This window comes from Trachymyrmex septentrionalis, unplaced genomic scaffold, assembly GCF_001594115.1.
Source record: "Trachymyrmex septentrionalis isolate Tsep2-gDNA-1 unplaced genomic scaffold, Tsep1.0 scaffold81, whole genome shotgun sequence".
Lineage (NCBI taxonomy): Eukaryota > Metazoa > Arthropoda > Insecta > Hymenoptera > Formicidae > Trachymyrmex > Trachymyrmex septentrionalis.
The window spans coordinates 313,811-334,353 of record NW_017305997.1 but is presented as its reverse complement, the minus strand read 5'-3'; the positions used below and the strand labels follow the sequence as shown (position 1 = coordinate 334,353).

General features: G+C 39.9%; 1 protein-coding gene across 1 annotated transcript in view; it reads right to left on the bottom strand.

The window, feature by feature from the left end:
* Window positions 1-19,218, bottom strand: part of LOC108754887 — an 87,640-nt gene extending 68,422 nt beyond the window's left edge. Inside the window, exon 1 of the mRNA XM_018497539.1 lies at window positions 18,300-19,218. The gene's annotated coding sequence lies outside the window, so the exon portion shown is untranslated. The remainder of the gene's footprint in view (window positions 1-18,299) is intronic.
* Between the last annotated feature and the right edge of the window lie 1,325 nt (window positions 19,219-20,543).

Sequence of the window (20,543 nt, the reverse complement as noted above, 5' to 3'; positions counted from 1 at the left end):
AATCATTTCTACAAGTCGTCACTGCTCAGTAATATGTCGTTAATTTAAGTAAAAGTTTTACACAGTTTAACTGATGATTAGTTAAATATCATACATATTGATAACGCAAGTGCAAAAATACATCGTGTAATTTTACGCATTATTAATGAATACGACACTTCGATCAACATAATATGGGATCGACTTTTCTGCCCAGCTCAAAACGATACCTTCGTATCACGTCGTTACGTATTATTTCAAATGGCTAACGCATAACACGTATCCAAAGCGTGCAAAAAATTAACTGGCTCAGTGCACGCGACACTCATTTTTGTAATATTCAAACGGGATATAATATTACACAAACAGGGATAATTCGCAAACGACTTCGTAATTTAATGCAAAACATAATTCTTTTTATTTAAAAGAATCAGCGCGGTTTCTGCAAATTCGTAATGTTAACGGATTATCAATTCAACAGACAAATATAGAGATCTGAGATTTTTTCCTCTATGGCCTGCTTCTACCAATGGAGATTAATTTTAATTTCAGTTTAATTTACACTCTCTTTGTTTTTCTAACTTTTAGAACACTAAAAACATTAAACTAGAAAGACATTAAAAAGTAAGTTAAACGGAGATTAAAGTTAATTTTCACATTGATAGAAATGTACTTACAATATATATCGTCTATACAATCTGAAAATAGGTAAACGTGATCTTACATATTTTATTGAATATTTCATAATCGTCCTTTACGCAGCAAGGACATCGTTTTGCATATAATAGACAATTTGTTTAATCAATTGACAACAGACAAAATTTATTGTTCGACTTCCCAATCATTTTCATATCTGTAATGCCAGGAGAGAGTCGACTCGATATTATTAACGGACGACAAGTGAAAAAATATATATGGCGAACAGGTTTGATGCAGTGAGTCCTGTAAGCTTTTCGTAGTGAGGAGGACATTTAGAGCGGAAGGATACGCTCGAATGCTTGATTAATAGTTTACTGTGCAGCCTACATTGTCGCAATTTTAAATATGCGAGTAGACTTTACGGTTGAAATCCTCGTATCTCACATATATAATAATAATAATAATAATAATAATAATAATAATAATAATGTATGACAACTTTGTTGCAATTAATAATCACCGAAGCGGAATTCCAAAGAAATTTATGTCCATCCGTAAATTTATAGGTGATTATCGTATTTGCGGACGCATGTTCGGCTGTGGACATTGAGAAACCGCTACTTTTTGTCTAAGAATTTATCAAGATTTTCCTCCGAGTCCTAAATCTAAATCGCCAACATCACGGTACGTTGAAACGTCGCATAAATCGTCCGCGTCCCTTTTCTGAATCCGTCCGCTCGACTCGCGTTCATTCGCTGTGAAGCTGAGATTAAAGAGAAATCAGTGCCTTCCACGTGACGCGTATCTGATATTATGAGAAACGATTGCGCCGGTTGAAAAATGCTATTAATCGGTGATTTTCAAATTAAACGATTGCAATATCTCGGAATGCTCGACTTCGCGTTATCGTTAAAAAATAATTTTTTAATTGCGTTAATCAACTCTTCACGCTAAATTTAATGCCTGTCGCGATACTAATCAGTAGCCTTCGATCGCCATCATTATTTACATATCGATATACATGCTATGCTGATCCAATGTATCTCCAGGAAACAGAATTCATTTTTCGTCGATATAATTATTGGCAGAGATTTAGTGTCGCGATTATATTGATTGATTCTTTCCGCAACCGTTAGATATTTATGACGATTACTCCTCCGTACTCGCAACGTATCAGATATCTGCGTATATTGATACGAGTAGTACATCTCTTCTTGAGAATTTATCTCTGATTAGAGAAATTATCTGATCTATTACTATTATTAGAGAATTATCGTTCAACATTTGAGGCCGAAATTATACGTGTACTCGCAAACTTATACATTATAATATGTGCACGATATGGAGGAGGACAAAGAAATGGAAGGGGCTGTTCATTGTCTCGCATGGATCGGCCGATCGGGGCTAAACGGGCTTAAGCTCGAGTGTCATGTAAATTCAGGCAGGTGCATCCATAAGATCGAGCCGTCCCGCAACGTAGACCGACCCCCTCCGGGTGAAAGTCTGCGTATTTCGCCATTATTCTTTCGCGAGGCCGAAATTACGGACAGTGTGAATGAAATGAGCCAGTAATGCTGGAACGTACATAGCCGCTAGCTACGGCATTCGATAACTTATTGCGGCTTGCTAATCGACGTTCGATGTGCGTAGGTGGTCCCATGCCGTGCGAAGCGAGCAACAACGGACGAGGCGAACGGAAATTCGGTCTACGAGAACTTGGAGAACTAACTTCTGGGCACTTCAGGGTAACGTACATTTTCACGCAATATTAAAAGTATTCTTAAGCCCGCGGCGCACACGATGCATGTTTTCCTGCTGGGAATGCTTGCGTTTTAACAAATTACTGGAAATTTCTCCGTTCTGCGCGGTATAATTTCCAGCAGGGAAAAAAGCATCGTGTGCCGCCAGGCTTCATTGTTAGACAATCTTCTTAGAAGTTTCTTATAGACAATCCTCAGATAGATCGTATCACGCAACGAAGTGATAAATGTTCTCAGAACTATACTGGTCGTCACGATGTTACTTGTAACGTATGGTATTGACTGGTGAGAAAAACATACAAATTCCGATTAATGATATCAAATGGCGTAAACGAGAACCTCGCATAGTGTCGCTAGTTGTACGCGGAGATGAGAAGTGTGCATAATTTAGCATCGTATACGGGTTAGGATTGGATAAGCGGCCGGTATTTGCTAATTACGCGTCTATCAAGTCCCGTATGTATTCGCGACGCTTCTAATTGATGCAGTTCACAGACGGAACACGCGCTAATAAAGCGCGTCCCGTCAACCGTAAAAAAGAAAGAAAAAAAAGAAAAAAAAAATACACAGTGACGCGCGTGGCTAATGAGCTCTCAGTCATTCTGCGCGATTCGCGAACGGGTATTATCGCGCGGATTTTGCGAGGGTAAATCGTAAATTAGGTCCATCATACGCGCGGGCGACGGCTCGTTGCTTCTCTGCTCTCGGCATTAATCGAACGGTACTTCCCGTATACTTCCCGGTCGCGATTAGCGTCGATTAATACCGGCTGTCCTCGCTCGCTTCCCAGTAATCAGAATTTTTTCGAGGAAACGGAACGATCGTGTACCGGCCGTCAGAATTTTTCCGCGCGCAGATAACGATCGTGCGCCGGCAATTAGAATTTTTCTTGGGCCCGGATAAGAATCGTGCCCGGGCGATCGGAATTTTTACAAGGAATCGTGCGGCGATCGTGAGCGTCGGATTAAATCCACCACGTAAGACCGACTCAAATCCGATCTGTTATCGTTATCGCCTTCTATATACATGTGTAGAGAAATCGATTCGCGAGAATAAACATATCTCTAGCGGCGCTGAGAGAACGCAGAGATAAATTAAGCCCCACACTGTTAAATCTATAGTGTCAAATTTAACTTTATGCAAGTCGTCGCTACTCCTACTCAATATATCGTTATTTTATACTGAAACAATGGTTAAATTTGACATTATATTGTATATAGTGTCAAATTTCCTTCAAATAACGATATATTATGGGAGTGACGGCGATTTAAAGGAGATGTAACAGAGTAGGCCTTAAGAAAAGGCTTTTTTTGTCAATTTCTTTTTTAAGTAACTATAAGTTATTCAATTATGTTAAATTTAACACTGAAGATTTAACAGTGCAACGAAAATTGTAACGTCAAGTTCTAACATGAAAAGAAATTGAATTTCGGAATAGGACAGATATCCGGATTGAGATAATATTTTTTGCAATAAAATTATTACAGGCTAAGATTCTAAGATGCCTATAATGTGAGCAACAATATTATTAAATTGCTTATCACTTTTATACGTAATATTAGGTAATACTCGAATTCTCTCTAATTTCAAGACTAAATTCGGCGCGCGATTCGTAGGATTGTAATATGTGATACCTACCTAAATGATTTAAACGCCAAAGAGATCCAGCTTGACTGTTTAAAGTATTCTTTTTTTCTATTCATTGAAAATCGAATTTGTCCGAAAACTTTGGTACGAATTATTTCCCCCGAACTCTATCTATCTATAGCTACCTTGTTTATCCGCGACCAGCGGTAAATCACAGGGATTGATTCTTCCCGGTGCGGTGGTTACTCCGACCAAACGTATTGTTCTCCCGTTGCTTGCGCTAGAGCAGCATACACGCGAACCGGGTAATGGAGGTCTAAATGTCAGCGTAAATATTCATCGGCCGCGCGCACACTGCAAAACGATCGCGTTGGATTTCGCGTTATTTATGCTCTTACGGCCGTCGCGTTGCGGCGAGGACCGTATTCTCAAATATCCGTCTGGGTTCGCCTCTCGGTGGCGCTTTTATGCCTGCGTTAAAATTTTATTGTCGCCTCGAAACTCGCGCGGACAATCTCGACGCGCGGCCCGTATATCATAAGTGGGCGTAAAGTGACATCGTTACTTATAAAATCAATTGTCATTCGCGGAACATGTTGTCGCGAAACGCGCCCTCACGCTAGACTGTTAAACGAAACTTTGTAAGGGATAACGGCGGCTTTCATAAACGAAGGTTACGAGCCCGCGAATACGGAGCCGTAGTCGAACACGACGACGTCGATCGAAGGCGGCTAGACCACTTGTATGTTTGGCGCAATGGGGAAATTATGTGTGTCGTATATCCACTTCAGCTTTTTTTCACCCATATTCTATCCCCGAGCCTGTGATTTATCGCTCGTAATGTTCTACATTCTGCAAACTTGCCTCATGTAATCCTTAGTGCTTTAAACACAGAGCTTTAGATATTCCTTCGATCGTTTCCCATATAAATCGCAAGAAGTATTGTAGTTAACGTTTATAATTGTAGGATGTCGAAAGAGTATTATAATTTTATAATTTCGTTATCGAAAGCAATTTTCGTTTTGATACTGTAATGCGGATACAAGGTATCGATGTATCACTTTTACGTATCTCTCGACCTAACACGCAATTGCAATTTGTTTCATTGGCGTTTGATCGCGAGAACTTCCAACAAGGCGTGCCGAAAACATCGCATTGTACCGTGCATTCAATCGCATTTATGACGCCACTTATCGTAAGTGGTGTATAAACGGCAATAAGGTCTCGATCGCCTCTCGGCTACCAATTCCGCACCGTTTATGGTTTTGATAAGCGTCTTGTATCTTCGATGACGTGTTTACGAATGCGACGGTTCGTTCAATTTATTAAATGTACGTGAAACGATTGTATACTCATTCGCTTCGAGATGTACGTAACAAGTGTGACAAGTGCGACGAAATAGTATGAAATGCCAGATCAGGTGCATATTTCACAGATTATCATCAAATTATCTCGCTGTATTTCTGCGGACAATAAAATGAGTTCCGAACGAAATGAGATTATTGCTGAAGCGTCTACAAATTTTACTAAATATAATAGCTTTAAAAATAACTTGGTTGGATCATCAAAATGATTACGTAGAAATCTCAAGCGTGATAAGCAATGATGCAAAAAAAATTTTGACATTCTTCATAGGAACCAGTTTAAAGACCTGTATCTTCACAGGTCTGCATTTAATTAAATTTATGTAGATACCACCGCAAAACAATCCCTTTCGTACAACTGTACTGACTGATTGTCTCGGATAAGTATTAAACACTTAAAGATTATTTTATTTCTAAATATTTTTTTTCAATAAACAATTTATGTTTAACATTTATTGAAAAAGTTTGCAGCTAAAACATCTTTAAATGTTTAAAAAATAGAGAGAGATGAGATTAAAATATTAATAATTATATTATCAATAATAACATAATTTCTTAATTAATAAACAAAATTTTTCTTTCCCTTCCCATGAATCAAATCATGGTGTTCGACATGCAATCTCTCTCTTGTTTAATATAGTCAGAGATCTAATAAAAAAGATCTCTTAATATACTTAACATACGATACATAATGTAAAATATCGATACGACGACGTATCTGGAAAATGTTAAGTGCTGGTTTTCAGAGCCATGCTGTAAAAAATGTCTCTTTATCGGTTTGCTTTATAACTAAGCGCAAATAATCGTGTACGCTAAACAAACATAAAACTATTCCGGGAAATAAATAAACCGGAAAGGTGAGAAAACAGATCGTAAAGCGCGGGCGAGTATAATTATATCGCGAAGCAATCAAAATATGCCGAAGTAAAAATAGAATGATGAATAATAAAACGTGTGGATTTACATGTCAATTATAATGTCATTCGTCGCAAGAATTCAATCAAAAGCGACGTATTTCTTTAACTCAATCGTTCATATGTACGTTTATTTTTTAAAATAACTATCTATTTCAATGTCTATCATCAGTTAGGATCATATCAAATAATGATAAAACTAAACGTCAATAAGAAAGAAATTTCATATACTCCCTTTCTTATATCTTTCATATCAAATAAATCAAAACTTCACTAAAAAAAAAAGTATCTAATTTTAAGATATTATTAATGTAATTATTAATATTTTATTCTCGTCTTTATTTTTGAAATATTCAAAGATATTTCAGTTTTAAACTTCTTCAATAAATGTTAAACATAAAATATTAATTGGGAAAGTTTAAAACTAAAACATCTTTAAGTATTTAAAAAATAGAGACGAGAATAAGATACTTTAATATCTTAAAATTAAACACTTCTTTTTTTCAATTACTATAAGCGATTAAAAAAAAAAGTGTTTAATTTTAAGTTTAATGTTAAATCATTACGTGAATCAAAAACTGGATACAATACACAAAAAAAAGTGTGTCAACAATTATTATTCACAGTTAAAAGCTTAATCGTGTTAATGCAAATACAACAGCTATTATAAAATTGAAAATACGATAATATAATACAGAATTTATTTTATTGGTTGAAGCTCTCGCCTAAAAATATTCTCCAGTATAATATACTCTCCAGGTATACATTATCATTAATGCCAGGCAAAATGTATTATCTGCCGACGCGTAAGGCAACTCCTCGCGCGACTGAAACTCGTAAAACTTATCGTGAACGTCTTTATAATAATGACTTTGCAGAAGACGGAAGCTCGTCACGGTTTCACCCGTTAATCGCCATTTAATTTGCACCTCTCGCAACGGTATACTTACCGACGACAAGATCGTTTGGAGTAAAAGGCTACGTTAAGTGCGCGAACGAATCGCGTGGCTCGCGTCTGAGCGAAACATCACAATACGAAATGCGTTTGTATAAGATAAAGCTAAACAAATTAACCGAATAATGAAAGTTTGTGGTAAATTTCGGACGAGATAAAAGAATGCGCCGTGCAGCACATTGCAACGGTAATGCAAATTTCAAGATGGAAATCGCCATGGCGACTCGTAGCCGGTTAGCGTCGAATGCACGGACGCGTTCACCGTAACCGAAGTATGATATTGCAAAAATTCTTCGATAACGACCCTTCCCGTTATGAATTATAACACTTCAGCGACGTTAAACCCTAGACGATCATGGTATTCGTATGTCAAGTGACCACAATTCTTATGCATTGTGAACGTATATAACTAATGTATGATAACTTTAGTTATAGAAATGCATTATTCATTTACGACTGAATATATTGATGCCGATACAGCGACGAATTTACCTCACTTTATATTCACGCAGGTGTCCTCCGTCAAGCGGCAATCCACCATTTTACAGAGACAACTCTTCCACCTTCGACGAACGATTAATTATTACATCTCGCGAAACCGCATTTCCGCATACGGCGGACTGCAAATTCGAATTCTGCATCTGATTCGCTGATATCTCTACGCGATCGAGAGATGGTGTAAACGCCGACGTACGATCGCGATATGTTGCCGTAGCGATTTAGCGATTTACATTTGTGTGACATAATAGCGAATCACAATCGCGAGTGAAACAATTTCCATTTCTACGCGAGATGCCGAGATGTAATGACCGTTAATGATATCTTCGGGCTGCATCAATTCACCGCTGCATCCAATTAGTCGCGCTAAGTTACGATAATATCTCGGCCGCGAAAGAGTATCCGCGTCGTAAGTCACGCCTACGAGAAATGCGGTTTCGATGCTCGGGACGGTATCGAGAACGGGCGTCATCAATCGGCTGCTTAAGCACCTCGATACGCGTTATCTTGCAAGTAAAATGTTTACTATGAGATAAATATGCGCCTAATAAGAAAAGATCCATAACGTGGAGGTATCAAAACAACGCGAGCTATTTTAAGCTCTCCATCCTATTTACGTGCTCGTCGACGAACGTTGACTGACGCTAATATTTGAGTAGTACTTACTATATACATGAGCCATGATTAATGTTCTTAATTTTCCAGAAAAATAAAATCAACGGAAAAATTCTCACCTTTGTTTCTCTCTTTTTTTTTCTCCCAGGAAAAAAAATGGAACAAAGGTTGGAATTTTTCCGTTGATTTTATTTTTCTGGAAAATTAAGAACAGATTTTTGAAAAAAAAAAAAAACGGTATCAAAGACACACACAATTTGTTAACAATTTAAAAAATGCACAAAGTAAGCATTCTCCAATACAAAAAATGATTAGGTACAATGAACAGAACAAGGAAAATAGAATCAATTATAAGGAGTTGGGAAAAAGTCAGAGATCGAATTGTCTACTTTGGCTTTATTCTTAATAATTCTGATTCTTTATGTTCAATTCTTTTCTTCACTCTAAAAAGTAACGTGTTTTATTCTTGTTCCCATGTTCTAAACACTTAAAAATGTTTTAGTTTTAAACTTTTTCAATAGACAAAACGCTACATGTTTGGATTTAAAATGCATAGAGTTTTAAATCCAAACATATAGCGTTTCGTCTATTGAAAAAGTTTAAAATTAAAACTCTTTAAGTGTTTAAAAGATAGAGACAAAAATAAAACATTTTAATATCTTACTCGTAAAATTAAACGTTCTTTTTTCAATGTTATCTTGTTCATTGTGAGCTTTAACAGTACTCGTCACTTAATTGGCTTTTTTTAACATTTAATATTTAACAAAAACGATTCTTAAACTCTAACAGAAATCTGATAAGTGGTCACCACAACGACCTTTAATGTTGAGTTACTTATTAGAACACTTAAAAGTGACAGAAATCTGAGGAGAATCTTGAAATCATTGACGTAGAGAAACAATAACGCTAAAATCGTTAAAAGAAAATACTTGAAAAAATATAGTAATGAAAAAAACTTTTTCCTCAAAATTTCCAAACGTTCTTCTGGAGCTAAGAACACTAGTCTCTATTTTAATCGAACAAGTAGACCATCACATAATACAACGTTAAAGCTACACAGAAAAATATCTGGTTGCAAACTGATTGATGAATCAGAAGATTCTGATTATATCAATCAGAATTCCGGTTGTCTCAACTAAAATTCCTAATTGTAAGTTTAATTAGAAAATTCTTATAAATAATATTCTTTCCGATTCGTTCATTTTCAACCAGAATTCCAATTAATCCGATCACAGACAGTTTTCTCAGTATGTTAAAATAAATTCGAATTCTTATTGTGTTTACGATTTCGACATGGATTTCATCTGCGAGCGCACCGCGTCTTCAAATTCCCCTTCCCCCGAGAATTCTGTCGGGCGGGATACACGAATCGTGAAGAGAAAGTGTCCACAAAAACGGGAATTATAATGCTCTCGCGGTATATGCCACCCGTCTTCCCGCGTCGAGTATTCCGTACTTAAATTTGAATACGCCGACGTGTCATCGAAGTGCTTCGCCGTCACTCGGAGGAGATACGCGTGCTTCTACAGCACGGTATTTCACTACTTGTAGCTCCAACAGCTCGTCGCGAATGCTTCACCGGTTTACTTTTCATTCGAATATTCGTTCTCGTAAGGGCGAAGATGCGCGTGGCTCGTATCTTTTGTCAACTCAAGTGACAACGGCACCCCGTCTCGTTCCGGCATCTCGACTTCTCAAAGCACTTAGCGAATCGTTCCCAATTACATCGTACGGCACGTCAAAACGCTAATTGATGTGGAACGTAATAATATCGTCTGATGTAATCTCGAAGTACTGAAATACTCCAAAACATCTGATTGCTCGCCTCGTGATGGATCAAAATTATCGCGAATTAATCATTACAAATAGAAATACGTAATAATGGGTGTAGCATCAAAACATCGCAACATTGTAAATAGAAATATATATATATATATAATTATAACACGTGTACAAATAAGTAGTAAACAAATATACTTTAAGTTTCATGTTTGAACTTTCATGTATGCAATTAAAATTTATCTTGACGTCGAGATCAGATTCGGTCATCGCATCGTTGATAAGCAGACCATAGGAATTCAGGAAGTACGTCGCAAAATGATATATTGCTTCCTGAAATAATAAGACATCAAAGCAGACAACGCTAGCTCGACACATGAAAAATTGAACAGTGAAAATGAAACTTTCAACCGGAACAAATCGCTAAACATGTCAAAGTTACGATCAAATTTTTACGACGCATTTAACGTTGACTAATCTGAAGAGGAAAAAAATTAAAAACTCAAAGTATATGGGAGAAAGCCGGTTATCAAATCAAAGACAGCCTTACCGGCGAGGCCATGAAAATGCCTGTGGAATTGGATCATACAGTTTGTCATTTCTAACGATGCGTCTAAAATCACGACTCGTTTATACGGCGCGGTTTCAGACAACGGTGATTCATCCACCGGGCGATCATTCAGGGCGAGGCGTGCAAATTCACCGCATGCCTCGTCGGACGCACGCTTGTCGGCTTAAAATGTTAAGGCGGATAAGCAGCCGCGACGAAAACGCGACGGGATTTCGCGCGAGATGGAAAGACGGACAGCTCCGTCGGACTGTCATGCGCGGCACGCGGCATGACTAATTAATCCTAAGCCCTACAAAGAGTTATTTCCGTCGATCAGCCGGTGATCGACTTAGCGGCGCTCGTAATTATCGCGACCGTGACGAACCCGCCGCCGTCGTAAATCGCCGAGAAAAGCCGGCCGGCGTGATTTCGATCGCGTCTCCGTAGCCGGTTGTTCTACCTCAGATAAATTTATCTCGTTAATTGCATCGCGATCGACCAATCGACGGGCTCGCATCGTGCCATTGGTTCGCGGCGTGTGCCGGTAACGGTAGGTGAACGGTACCGTAAGAAACCGATCCGGTCGGTTCCGCCGATATTGATAATCGATTTTTTCACGATCGCGATTTCATCAAGAATAGAAGGTCCTTTAAATCCTATAACAGAGGGCACTTTCCATTCGGTGGCACAAATCAACATAACTGTCGTTCTATCTTTGTTACTCACTCTGGATTGTCAAGAAAAATAGAATGATATTTCTATCAACTCGTTTCTCTGTTTCTACCAATGTAGATTAATTTTAATCTCAGTTCAACTCACTTTTCATCTTCTAGTTCTAAAAATTATGGAAACAAGCATAAATGGAAAGCACTCAGAATTTGTCAAAATAAGAATGAAAAAAAAAATATATATATATATTGTTTCTTGTTATACAAATTAAATTCTGAGTACTTTAAAAGATTTTAAAGAGTGATCTCTCGTACTAATTCAATACGAAAACTTTATGTGATCATATGATTGAAACAGCTTAGTTTCGCAGGATGTCAAAGTTGAAGAAACAATTTTGGTTTTTCTTTTTTTTTTTCAAAAGTTTCGAAAACCACTAGAGTTATTTTGATGAAACTCTCGGCACATGTTTCTTCGTTTAAGAAATCACCCCATAAAGTTGTTTAGATACGTAGTATCTTTGTATGCTATCTCATTCTTATAACTATCCTACTTATTCTAACTTATTGAAGTTGACAAGAACGAAGGACTAATCAAAAGTTTATCGTCTCGTGGCCAGATTCTTTTACAAGTCAAGTCTCTAGTCAAGAAGAGCTTATTGCGCCACACTTTCGCGATTTCCCACGGTAGATGGAATGTTAGATGTGTCTAGATTGTATGTTAAAATTAATAGAAAATTTGAATGGTGGATTAACACTCTTTCCTCATCAATCGAATGAATCGAGACCGATCGCTTTATTTCCGGTTGACGTAATAATTTATTAATAGGTTGAGAAAAAGTCGGCAACAATCGTATGCTGTGAAATACTAGAGAAAATTATCAATCTCGCGGATAGCCGATAATATGTGAGAATCTTATAGATACGTTGCGCTAAAAATCGTCAGCTGATATCTTTCGACGATTGATAGAAGATCGTTTCGCGCTTTCCTCGACAACGCAATTAAATATCTTTGAGGGGAGAAGAGAGAGATACTAGACTCGGCTAGTACGATCTCGTCTCGTGGAACTCTGAAGTATTGTATATTATCAGACGAGTCGTTATCGAGCCCACATTCCACAGATAAAAGACAATCATTCTTCGTCTACCCTTCTGCGTCCTGACAGGACGCGGCGCTCGCGTATCATAAAAGAATACAGGCGCGATTGTCTCGATAGGATATCTCTATTGAAAGTATCGTTCATTACTCCGCGTAAGATTGTCATTTCTCGATGGGAACAACGAGGAGGCACATACGACGTAGACTTGACGTATATATCTCCATCGTGGCGTTTGTCGTCCACGAGATCGATGTTCCCCGCAAGCGACGACCGTGTGAGAAGCAACAATAACGAGAATTTCCGATCGACTACTTAGTGGATAAGTCTTGGCGACATTAAATCGCACATAAATTTCGTGCGATTAGACATAAATTATTAGACGGCTTCACCCATCTGTATCTCCTCGCAAAGATCGTGCTCGCAGATCACGACACTCACGTTCACAGTCGCGAACAGTGTGGCTGAAAATAGTCGTTATTTGTACGACGACAGTTAGTAGGCAGGATCTCTTTTTCTGTTCTACACTGTACCGTCATTAGCCACCCTTAGATCCGCCACGGCGGATCTGCTACGTTTCAAATGTCCCGACAGTATCTCCGGCCGCATCCGCGTCTATAAACACGAACGGAAATATACCCTACTCTCCCCCGCGGCGGTTGCCCATTCAGGCAATACGTAGTGGTTAGTTTCATTCACAGCTAATCCCCACCCTCGCGCGGATTCCGCGCGTTTAATACGCGTGCATGTTTTCGGCCCGTGCGGACGGACGTGGCTAAACAAACTGTACTGTACTTAGGTCCCTCTCACTTGTAGCATTTTCGACCGTAGCGGATTTGGACCGATCTGGATTACTATTGGTAGAACATGCAATGTCAATCAATAGCGGAGTGTATACGACGTCGTTAATCCAATCCAGATCGGCTGGTTTAAACCTGCTGATCGGAAATGTTATCAGGTACTACCTCACTTAGGTCCTTCCGATTGGCGGCGATGAATTTTACATTTTACGATGAAATTAAAGGAAGATCATAATTAATTTCGTCGGGATGAAAAACGTCGTGGAATCTGCATTGTCATTGTATCACTCAACGAAGGCCATCAGTCGGGAATAACGCCCCGGTGCTCCGACTTGCAACGATAAAATTCTTGTCGCCCCCCCCGCAAAAAAAAAAGGGAGAAAAAACACGACGTGCACTCGAGTCGCCGATTATAACGTAATTGAATGGAGATTACAACGTAGATCACGCGTTGATTGCTTCGCGGATGATTTTGTTATCGCTCTACAATTATATTTATTATTTATTACGTTTCTCATCTCTATCGTCTTCCCGCTGTAAAGCAATTCGATCTTAAACATAGTATTGCACAATTTCGTCGAGATATTTCAAGAATTTCTACGAATACGCTGTGTATAGGTATGTATATATACATATCTCTCTGTCGAGTAGTTAGATAAAACAGAGCTTGAAGTATATAGTATCAGATTTTTTTTTTTAAATGGATCCTCTGATATTGTTCTTTCAAGCTATATTCCAAAACTTTCTCTCTGAGGAAAATTTTATTCTATATAATACAGTATATGTGTTACGTGTAACATTTCGAGTAAAATTTTCCTCAGACAGGACGTTTTGAAATGTAGCCTTAAATAGTTTTATTAGTTAAATAGTTTAATTTTTTTTTTGAAATAGTAAGTAAAAATCGACCGAGAAACGTTTAACATGAAGTGGAGAAGGACGGTCGTTCGAATTTTGAATTTTGAATTTTTGGAATTTGTAAAACTTATACAAAAATATTATTAGACATTAAGACCTACTTTGGTAGGTCAAATAGGATCTTCATTTATTTGTACTGGTTATTTTATTGCATCGTGGATATAAAATCATCAATAAAAATCAGAGCACTTTTGCATAGCGCATAATACGTAAAGTATAAAGAAGACATGGTCAATAATACTATCCACAGTCTTAACAAATACTGACAATTACTGATCATGGTTAATATTGATGGATCGATATAGAATACTGACGGTGACCTAGATTTTAATTCTCCTGTGCATCAGTATACATTTACATGGCATCCTTAATCGAGTTCAAATAACATCTGTAGTTATGAAACTGACAATCATAGCTCTATATTTCTGTGAAAAATGGAATGACTGTGATTGTCCAGTTTCATAACCACGGATAATGTTATTAAAGATTAGGATGCCGTATGAATGTAGTCAATATCGCGTTATTAGAGATCCATATGTCCCAACACAAAAATATTAATTTCAACATTTTTACTCATTGTCTCAGAAAGTCCATTATATATCTTTAAGTTAAAATTAATATTTTACTTTTTACAGTGTAATACTGATCGTATAAGATTGTAAAAATACTAAAATATTGATGTATACTGTCACTATTATTGATTCAATATCGCTGATCATTATTATTAACCGTGTATAAGATCTTATTAAGAGGATTGATCAGAGTCTTTCCTTTCCATGAGACGAAGGACCTTGGCTAGTTGATTCTCTTATGCGTTATACAAAGGTCTGTGCTCCTTACAGCTTCGCATCGAGTCTTTGCATTACAACCGTAATAGTGATTAACGGGATTGAAAAGTGAATCTGCATGTAAAGATAAAAAGCTCAGTGATATACTCGTACTGCTTCGACTCGTTTCAACGAATCGTTTATGTCCATACGTACGCGCGCACCTATAATACCTTTATACGAAGGGGTAAGACCGGTTTAGAAGTGAGATGAGCGACGTGTCATTGCTCGCGCGAGCACATATGAAAAAATTCCTGAAAGGCCACTATTGACACGTGGTAACGTGTTGCACGGAAAATGCGTCGTTCATCGTCATTCTTTCCGGATAATGCTCACTGAAGTCGACGTCTAGACGCGCGCGCGCGCATGTCGGATGTGCACTTCATTGCACGCTACGTCATCTAAGTGTTGTCTACGTAGTATGTACGCACGTACAGAAGCGAACGTACAGAACGAATCGAGAGAGGCGCATGCAACAACGTGCACGCGCATAGAGGCGGATCACCGCACGCCCCGCGTCGTGCAAAACCAATAGTACAATGCGACTTAACAGATAGCCGTCATTTGCGTCGCGAACAGTGGCGATTAATAATATCGATCTCGCCGTAGCAGTTAAGTGGCTGAGACGTCGCTCCGTTACGGATAAAAGGATTCGGCATGGCAACATCTTCGTGCATCCTGAAAAACGTCGGCGTGGCCTCGCTTTGACGTTTACAGTTGTTTTCCATTTTCACACAGGTGGCACCGAGTCTAAATAGTTACGTAAATATTTTATACTCACATAACACGACGTCACTACTCGCTTACTTTGGTGGCAAAGTTATCGCGCCGCAACACAGGTTTGTAGTCTGACTTTTAACGCGAGTTGGCGAGAAATTATGGCATCGAGCTTGTGATTGCAGGTAAAAACTCAGGTTGAATCTGACTTAGTCGGAATAAAAAGGACGATGGACATTCAACGAAGTAGTGACATCATAAATGAGAATTATTTGAATTTTAATAAATGTAAATGGAAAGCAACTAGCGCTACAACTCTTCGACTTACGTAACTTTCAGCGTTAGCTTGCTCAGTTCGAGAGATCGAAGTTGAAGTACCTACATGATACTCCTTTCCGTGCATTTTCATTTTCTGTTTAGCGTCCGTTATTTTTCACATAACAACCTATTTCGACACCGAAGGACGAGTATAACGTGAAACATGAAAAAGTACTTTAGACACTCGACGACGGCAGAAATGTGTAGCGAGCACGAACGCGCTCGTTGTCGTACGCGCGGTAAAAAAAAACTCGTTGACTATATTTCGCGAAGGAGGACGTAAGAATGTTACCTCCGGGGTAGGCGATTTTACTTCATTCCGTACCGAGAGATCGACGCGCGGGTGGAGGTGGAAGGAGGGGACGTCGAGCGCTCAGAGCGTTAATAAATCGACGGTCGCGCGCGCCGTGCAATCAAATCCACCGCGATCGGCCTCTGCAATCTGCACGTACGCGTACGTGAAATCGAGAGGAAAGGGGGATGGAGAGTATTCACGAAGGGGGGGGGGGGGACCGGGAAGCCGCCGAAATTACAGCCATTATCGCGATAGAGGTGAGAACCTCGACTGATGTTTGCTTAACCCGATCGGAAATCGACGAGAGGTCGAGCACGATCTCCTCCCCCGATTCCGCGTACCGATTCCCGACAGAGGGGCGAGGGGGGAGGGGGAGAGAGGAATAAGGGCAAACAAGAAGAGCGTTGCTCACTCCCCCCCCCCTCCCCCTCCGAAAGATGGGCGGACTGCGCTGTTTAACCTGCGAGTTAACGGGGCGTATCCCGCGAAACGGTGCAACCACGATTTACGATCTCACGCTCGCATTGCCTGTACAAGGTGATTCCACTCAATCGCGATCTCCTTTTAGGTAAATACTACTATGCAAATAATTAAAACGAGTAGAGTTTGTTTGGGAAAAACCGTAAATTCGACATCGTTTATACAATAAATAAAGAAATAGATCTAGGACCGAGGTCCGTTTCTATCAGTGTGGATTAATTTTAATCTCGATTTTTTTTTGAATTTACTCCTCTTCTTTTTCTAATCGTTGGAACTAGAAAAAGATGATGAGTAAGTTGAACCGAGATTAAAGTTCATCTACAATTGGTAGAAAAACGGTCCGATCAATATTCTGTTTAAACCCAATGGAAACTCAAACAGAATGGCGTTTTTGTGAGGCCAAACAAAATTTCTAGGTACAACCAGGTTACAACCAGAAATTCTATTTGGCCTCATCGAAATGTCATTCTTGGATCTTTTTGTTGATTTATCGTAACCAGAACATTTTGCTTTATATCGTTAGACGCTTATTACGACAATCTATTATGTGGAACAAAAATGTGCGGTCGTTTAAATACACCTCGTATACCACTCTGTACCCTCTTCTCTTTCTTTTTCGTACGCTAAAAAAAAATTCCGATTGAAAATGGACAAATCAGTATTTCCTGGTTGAATTTATTAGAATTCTAGTTGAGATAATCGGAATTCCGATTAATACAATATATCTGGTGAAATCTATGAGAATTCTCATTTTTCACCAGAATAATTATGTCAATCGGAATGCTAGCTACCTCAACTAGAATTCCAGCAGATTTAACTAGAAAATCCTGATTTCTCTATCAAAATTACTATTTGATCCGAAGCAGACGATTTTTCTCAGTGTATCAGCGACTTTCCCTTTCGGTCTCTCGCTGTTTTTATCTTCGCTCGACGCGCACGACTCACGGATTCGTTATTTCTCACAATGGTCGTTGAATGGTGCGTTAAAGTTGAATGTCTCCCTGAAATTGTTTACGTCGCACGCGACCGATGACGTCGTTGTAGAGCCTCTCACGCACGCATTCAGTGTACGCACGCGTCTGCAAGGATATCGCGTTTCCCGCGTTTTTGCATCCCTTTTTTTTCCCTATCTACTCAAGACTAGTTAGAGCTCGGAGCTCTCGTTCCTGGCACTTGATTATGTTAATTTCGACACGCGGCGGGAAAAATTAACGTCGCGACTCGGTGTGGCGGTCAATCAATAAATTATCCTGTCAATGATTCTGCAAACCTAGCGAGTGAATAATTACCGTGAAATATTTTCACTCAGCCGTGAGAACAGATCCAGATCGATCTGCTATTTTCTTGGCTATTTTACTCGTACGCTTATATATAATAATTAACAGAAATATATATACTAAATTATTACTACGTCTTCTGAGTTCATATGTCGAATGCCTGTCGCGTTCGAAAATATTCAGATTAAATAGGTATGTAAAACACTTGCGACGTTTTACGTCACGCTTAATCGTTTTTTACGTTTAATAATTACTTGAAAACACTCACCAGAAAGAAGCAACGTAGGGATTCCTGCGTAGCTGCAACTCAAAGTGACTCGAAGTGTTCAGTTTCTGCGACAGTAGCACCACGGACGTGGTTAAGTTTTCCTCGATGTCTAACGAATTTCTTATCCAGGGATTCACGATATTTCGGAAGACGATTCGTCGAATATCGTGGATAAAAAAGATATCCGGTCAGACGTAACGATCATCGAGATATTTACGAGCGGCTCGTGTGAAGTAAAGAAGGAGCGAGCGAGTCGCGCGAGTTACCTGACACGTGTACACTCCTCGAGATATTATTGTCGACGGGTTTGCTTTCGAGATCTAAGCAAATGGATTCTCAATCGTATGAGCGCGAAATATAACGGTACCGAACGTTTCGCGCGTTCGCTCAGAGAAATATCACTCTCTTCCTCATCGCCGGGACGTCATCAGACGAGCTAAACTCGGAAAAATCCATTCCTTGCCTTGAAGGACCCCTCGGGATGACTTTCGCCGTTTCTCAAATCTCGCACGACCTCCATTCGCTCCTCGACGTAAGTCCAAAGTACTTTCTCGCGTTGCATCGGTATCCCTCGTCGGAATGCATAATTATCGGCGTGGCCGTTCTCCTCGAACTTCCGAGAAGATCCACAGATCGGGCATCCGCGAGCTTCTTCCCCGAATCGGGTGGGTCACGTAAGATCGGCAGGGCGTCCCACTGGACGAGTTTCAAAGGCGAGTCGCGACACGGGGTCCTCTCGCATGGCACATTTAACACACGCGCGAGAACGTTACGCAAATACAGACACGTTTGATCGTAAATAGACGAGACACGTTGACACCAGCACCGGGCACCGAGTGACACCAAAGATCCGTATCGAAGTCACGAGGCACTTTGTTCCTCACCGCGGACGCCGAGCGTTAACGAGAGGCGGGAGGAAGATCGTGAAGGTGAAGGAAGACGCGCGTTATCTCGGTGTGTAAACGCGCTTCTCGCTCGTTCTCGCCTCTAGTTTCCGTTCCTTCGGAGAAAGAAACGCGAGACGCATAATTTACGTGCATTACGCGAGATGTACGATGGACGGCGAGACATCCCGATCGGAGTGGAGAGGACTATACGTTACTTCCTTCCGATCGCGTCTCGCGGCACTGACGTCCCCTCCGGGCTGCAACAACGCCAGATGATGTCTCAAATATTGTCCTCTCGTATTTAGTTTTTTGAATTTATTTCATCAGCGTGGATTTTATTCACTTTCTCCTTGAGAGTATACGACACGTGATTTAGGATTTCGAATCGATTGTTACTCTCAGATTACTTTTATAATTTCACATATATAATTCTAAATAAAACTCTATATTATTTTTTCGAACCTCCTGATATAACTACAAATAATTCTGTCTATCCTGTGTCTTTCCTTTGTTTACATTCTTCACTGAGAAAATGATGAATCGTTGCGATTACACTGTTCCTACGGGCTATCTTGACGCTCTCGGCAATAAAATAGCGACTGTTGATCACACGATGATGTGCGTTACGTCGACACCCGGCTTGTCGTAGTCACAACATCGCTCTGAGAGAGACGATCGATGGTATCGGATCACTCGTCGTTTGTCATCGTCGAAGTCGGGGGGCAGTCGCGTTGAAAATATTTCCTGCGATTTTTTTCGCAGGATCTCTTCCGCAAAAGTTCTCCAGTCGATCGTGAAACTCGTCGGAGAAATCGTCGTCGTTTCGGAGATAGGACAGGATTTTCTCGATCGCGCGATCGGCTTGGCGCAATTGCCGATAATGGACACGTGTCTCGCGGCTGTTCTCCTGTTTCTCCCTTTTTTTTTTCGTTTTCCACCGTCGTGCGCGGTGGAAGGACGCGGAGAGAGGACGACGGGATATCGCTGGCGCCGCTGCTCGACGTTTTCTGTTCACTTCCTCCAGCGAGAAAACCACCTTCGGGTCGGTCCAGCGCGCAACAACCGTCGTTTACGTAACCATGCGAAAGAGCGTTGCGTTAAACCCTCGCGGTTTCGTGTGCGATAGCAGTGCGTTAACAAGTTTGTATGTCCAGGATCCTGTTTTTTATTCCTGCACTGAAACTCTCTTTTGTCGCTTTCATCAAATATCGAACGTATATCTATCTCTGTTATCAAGTTTCCGAAAGTGTACTAGTTCAGCGACAGAAAAGATCACGTCGCACCGTGTCGCAGCTGTTCTGCTTCTGGGCTCCGAGTTTCTTTCCTCGCGAGATCGAGATGTGAAACTGGTGTCGCG